A 6018-nucleotide genomic window follows, 5' to 3' on the forward strand; every position below is an offset into this window, starting at 1 on the left:
GCAGACACACCTTGTTCCCAGATCCAAAGGCAATCATGCAAAGACATCAGTGTTTTTTTTTTTTACATTTGCTGATTGAAATGCAATGCAATCACAATTAAAATGCCAACTGACTTTATTTTTTAACTTGACACAATAAATTCTTTCAGGAAAGTAAACAGGGAATAGTCAGGTAGATCCTATAAATGGTAAAGAACTCCCAAAGTGCCGGGATTACAGGCTGAGCCACCGCACACCTGCCCAAGAGATATGTTTTTACAGGTCAAGTTAGGGTTGGATGTTTGTGAAGCATTTTTTTTTCGAGACGGAGTTTCGCTCTTGTCACCCGGGCTCCGATATAAAGCGTTATATACCATAATAATTAAGGAGTTCGGTGTAGCAAAGGCAGAGCCCAGTGCAACCCAACAGAGGCCCAGACATTGACTTAAATTACACGGAAATTTAATATATGATTATGGCGGCATTTCCAGTTAGTGGGAGACATGTGGATTTGCCTTTTTGTTGTTGTTGGTTTTTTTTTTTTTTTCTTTTTTTGAGATGGAGTCTTGCTCCTGTCACCCAGGCTGGAGTACAGTGGGGCGATGTTGTCTCACTGCAATCTCCCCCTCCCGGGTTCAAGCAATTTTCCTGCCTCAGCCTCCCGAGCAGCTGGGGATTACAGGCGTGTGCCACCACACCTGGCTAATTTTTGTATTTTTAGTAGAGACGGAGTTTCACCGTGTTGGCCAGGCTGGTCTCAAACTCCTGACCTCAGGTGATCCTCCCGCCTCAGCCTCCCAGAGTGCTGGGATTACAGGTGTGAGCCATCGCACCTGGCCCACGTGGGTTATTTTTAATGGAACAGCGGGCTAGCCATTTTGACAAAAAATTAACCTGGATTCTACTTCCCTAAAGCAACATTAATGCTGGATGGATCAGAGATTTTATTATGAAATGAAACTATGAAAGTAGTTGAAGACGTTATTTAAAAGATAATCTTGGAGGAGGAAAGGCCTTTCTAAGCATGATATCTACCAGGAAAAAATTGGTTACGAAAAGTTAGAATTTATATACAGTAATGTATACCACAAAGCCAACAGGTTTATAAGCAGTAAACGGAAATGTCTTTTCAAACACAGGCATAAAAAGGGCTATTTTATTTTAATATGCAAAGTTCTTATAAACCATTGTGAAAAATGAACAACCCAATAGAGAAATGAGCAAATAATATAAACAGTTCTACAAATCAAAACTAGGGAGATACTTTATTTTATTTTATTTTATTTTTTTGAGATGGAGTCTCGCTTTGTCACCCAGGCTGGAGTGCAGTGGCACCATCTCGGCTCACTGCATCCTCCACCTCTTGGGTTCAAGTGATTCTTGTGCCTCAGGCTCTCGAGTAGCTGGGAGTACAGGCACACGCCACCATGCCAGCTAATTTTTGCATTTTCAGTAGAGGTGGGGTTTCACCATGTTGCCCAGGCCAGTCTCAAACTCCTGACCTCAGGTGATCCAGCTGCGTCAGCCTCCCAAAGTGCTGGAATTACAGGCGTGAGCCACCGCGCACCTGCCCAAGAGATGTGTTTTTACAGGTCAAGTTAGGGTTGGATGTTTGTGAAGCATTTTTTTTTTCGAGACGGAGTTTCGCTCTCGTCGCCCAGGCTGGAGTGCAATGGTGCGATCCCGGCCCACCGTAACCTCTGCCTCCCAAGTTCAAGCGATTCTCCCGCCTCAGCCTCCTGAGCAGCTGGGACTACAGGCATGCGTCACCATGCCCAGCTAATTTTTGCATTTTTAGTAGAGACAGGGTTTCTCCATGTTGATCAGGCTGGTCTGGAACTCCCAACCTCAGGTAATTCTCCCACCTCAGCCTCCCAAAGTACTGGGATTACAGGTGTGAGCCACTGTGCCCAGCCGTGAAGCATGTATTGTATACAAAACACTACATGTAAGTCAGTGTGTAAGTTATAAAATGTATTAATCAACGTATCTCTGGAAACCCACCAGCCAACTTATGAAACAAAAGACTACCAAATACCACTGAGAGTCTCTGCATGCTCTTCTCCTCTTCCTGTTGCATAACAAACCATCCCAAAACTTAGTGGCCTGACACAGTGGTTTATTATTTTTCCCGAGTCTGTGAGTTGCCTGAGTTCAGCTGGATGACCGAGGGGTCCCCGTGGGATAACCGCACCTTCTGCTTTATGTTCATCTGGGAGCTCAGCTGCGGCCCAAGCAACCAAGATGCCCTCTCACTCTCCAAGGGCCTCGCTCCACGTGGCCTCTAACCATTAATGGTCTAGCCCAGCCCTCCTTACAGCTTGTCAATTGAGCTCCAAAAGAGGGGAAGCAGAGCCTGACTGTCCTTTAAGACCTGGCACCACAAATCTCAGAATGTTACTTCATTGTATTCTGTTGGTCAAAGCAAGTCACACAACCAGTTCAAATTCAAGGGGAGGGAAAGACCCTGCAGATGGGAAGCTGCTTGCGTGCTCAGGGATGCCAGAACTGCTGGAAACTCAGACATCATCCAAGCACTCCCCTCCATCCCTGGGATTTCGTGGGGGACATTAAATGCCTGAATTAGTGCAAAGACACACCTATTCTTAGAACCAAAGACAATCTTGAAAATATGTCAATTTTCCATAAATTAGCCAATCTTAAACTCTACTAATTAGGCAATCCAGGTAATTCCTATCTTGGGTTTCTCTGTTCTGCTTTCTAATTGTACCATATATCCAAGAACCCCTAAGGAAGTTTTGCTTGGATCTGAACCCTATGAAAGTGGTAACAAAATACACATATTCTCTGACTTGCTTCCCCACCCTCCAAACCTTTTAAGCCGTGTCCATGTGGAAGCCTATAGTAATGTTTCATTTATTTTTACTGCTGTATATTAGTTCATTATATGAATATACAGCTTAATTACCTACCTATGAAACAATGACTAACCATGGCTCTTTGGATTTTTTTCTGATTTTTTTTTTTTACAATCAGAATGCTTTCATGAACATTTCTTTGATGGGGTTCCTGGGGCACCTCAGCACTGGGTCACACAGTGTGCAAATATTCAACTTATAAAATTCTAGCAGATTGTTTTTTGTAAGAAGTTGAACCAATTTTCACTTCCAGCTGCACCGCATAGACATTCTACTCGTTCCACATCCTTGTCAACACTTCACGTTAGCAATACGTTTTTTGCCAATGGATCGGAAATAAAATGGTATTTCATTATGGTTTTAGTTTTGTCTCCTTGATTACTAGAAAAGTGGGGCCAGTTTCACACGTTTATTGAACCCTCAAATTTCCTTTGCTGTAAAATGCCGACTTGCTTCCTTTGGCCTATTTTTCTATTGGTTGCTTTCTTACTAATTTGTAGGAGTTATTTATATATTTATACATTTTATATTTTACATATTTTCATTGATGGGTGGTAAGTATCTTACCCAAGTTAGTTCATGGCTTGCCTTCTCACCTTTTTTTTTTTTTTTTTTTTTTTTTTTACAATCAGCATCACGTGTACATAGCTTTCTCACTTTCTTTGTGGTCACTTTGAACAGAAATTATTGATTTTAATGTAGTCAAATTTATTCATCTTTTTCCTTGTGGTTAGGGCCTTTTGCATATCATTTCAGAAATCTTTCCCATCCTAAGGTTGAAGAGGCATTATTCTACAATTTCTTCTATTCATTTTAGAGTTTTGTATTTTACATTTTTGAATCCCCAGGAATTTAATCCCTGGTATGGTGTGAGGTAGGAATAACGATTTGTTCTGTTTTTGTTTTTCTTTCCCTACTGAGCTACAGTATATGTCTGCAAGGATCAAGTTTCTCTATGTGTAAGGTCTACTTCTGGGCTTTCTGTTTTGTTCATCAGGTCTATCCGTCGGACCATAACCACACTTAAAGTAAGTCTTGCTACCTGGTGCTGGAAGTTTCCTACTTCGATTCTGTCCAGCAGTGCCATGCCTATTCTTGGCCCTTTGTTGTTCATATGCATTTTAGAAACAACTGCCAAGTTTCACGGAAAATTCTGTTCAGGTTCTTTTTTTTTTTTTTTTTTTGGTGATGGAGTCTCGCTCTGTCACTCATGCTGGAGGGCAGTGGCATGATCTCTGCTCACTGCAAGCTCCGCCTCCCAGGTTCACGCCATTCTCCTGTGTCAGCCTCCCAAGTAGCTGGGACTACAGGCACCCGCCACCACGCCCGGTTAATTTTTTGTATTTTTTTTAGTAGGGATGGGGTTTCACCATGTTAGCCAGGATGGTCTCGATGCCCTCATGATCCGCCCACCTTGGCCTCTCAAAGTGCTGGGATTACAGGCGTGAGCCACCATGCCTGGCCTTCTGTTGAGGTTCTTAATGGACTTATATGAAATCTATAGATCCACTTGGGGAGAACTGAAATCAGGATATTGAGTGCTCTCACCCATGAGCATGGTATTTTTAAAATCTGCATTGTTAATGTCTTCCAACATAGTTTTAGACTTTCCTCAGTAGAGGTCTTACAAATCTTTCATTACATTGATTCCTATGTCCCTTATATTTGTTGTTATGATATTTAATAATTATACCTTTGTTGCCAATGTGTAGAAGTATAATTTATTTTTGAGTATTGATCCAGCAAACTTGCCAGGCTGTCTTTCTTATTCCACAAAGTTCTCTGAGGAAAATTTTTTTTTTTTTTTTTTTTGAGACAGAGTCTCACTCTATCACCCAGGCTGGAGTACAATGGTACAATCTAGGCTCACTGCAACCTCCGCCTCTGGGGTTCAAGTGATTCTCCTGCTTCAGCCTCCTGAGTAGCTGGAATTACAGGCCCATGCCACTACACCTGGCTAATTTTTGTCTTTTTAGTACAGACGGGGTTTTGCCGTGTTGGCCAGGCTGGTCTCGAACTCCTGACCTCAAGTGATCCGCCTGCCTCAGCCTCCCAAAGTGCTGGGATTACAAGCGGGAGCTACGGTGCCCAGCCTTGAGCTTTGTAGACAAGAAATTCTGGTAATTGATTATGAGTAAATTTTGTTTCTCCCATTCAAATAATTAAAACTTTTATTTTTCTTGTCCTATCTTACTGGATAGGAGCTCTGGTACCATGGTGATAGCCACAAATCTTGTTTTGTTCTTGATTTAAAAGGAAATTCACCTTGAATACAGTTTAGCTGTAAATATTAGAAGAATACTCTTTGAGATTTAAGAAGTTCTCTATTCTTAGTTTTCAAAGTGTTTTTATTTTTAATCAAGGATTGATGTTAAATTGTTTTATCAAATGTTTTTTCTGCATCTATTCATATGTTTGCATATCTGTTAATGTGGCGAATATTGCTAACTGATTTAGTCATGAGGTATTTTCTTATATCTGTGCTACTGGATTCCATTTGCTAACATTTTGTTTAGGAATTTTAGATATATGTTTTTTGTAACATTGGCCTGTAATGGGAGTAAATTAGTTTGGCAATATCAAATTTTAAAATGCAATGTCTTTGACCCAGAATGTATCCTATGGATGTACTCCACAGGATATGCAAAAGTATATGTACAAGCATGTTTGTTGTTATAATAGCAAGAAACTAAAGACAAATGTCCCTTAGTTGGAGACTTGGTTTTTTAAAAAGGTACAGTATTTTGTTGCCATTACAAAGAATGAGGTAGATCTATTTGTGCTGATGTGTAAAGTTCTCCGAAATCTATAATTAGGGTAAAGCAGGTGGCAAGAGCAAGAGTATATATTTATCTCTATCCCGTTTGTGAATTTCTTAAGTGATAGCGCTATGGATGTGCATATGCTATTTCTGGACGCGCACTCAAAGCCTTGTAACACCAGTTCCCTCTGGAGAGCAGGGATGGCAGGAAGCTGTAGGACTATGTCTCTTTCCACACCTTTTTATAATTCATGAGCATAAGCGTGTATTGGTCTCTGTACACCTGCCCCTGGGCTTGAGGAGGCCCTGCTGGCTGCAATGTCTCACTTTCACCTAACTGCACAGAGTCTCAGCCACTTCCCTCCAGCCCTTGAGGACTGTCACCCATCCTAGAATGGA

The sequence above is a fragment of the Pongo pygmaeus genome, chromosome 11 (genome assembly GCF_028885625.2).
Source record: "Pongo pygmaeus isolate AG05252 chromosome 11, NHGRI_mPonPyg2-v2.0_pri, whole genome shotgun sequence".
NCBI classification, from domain to species: domain Eukaryota; kingdom Metazoa; phylum Chordata; class Mammalia; order Primates; family Hominidae; genus Pongo; species Pongo pygmaeus.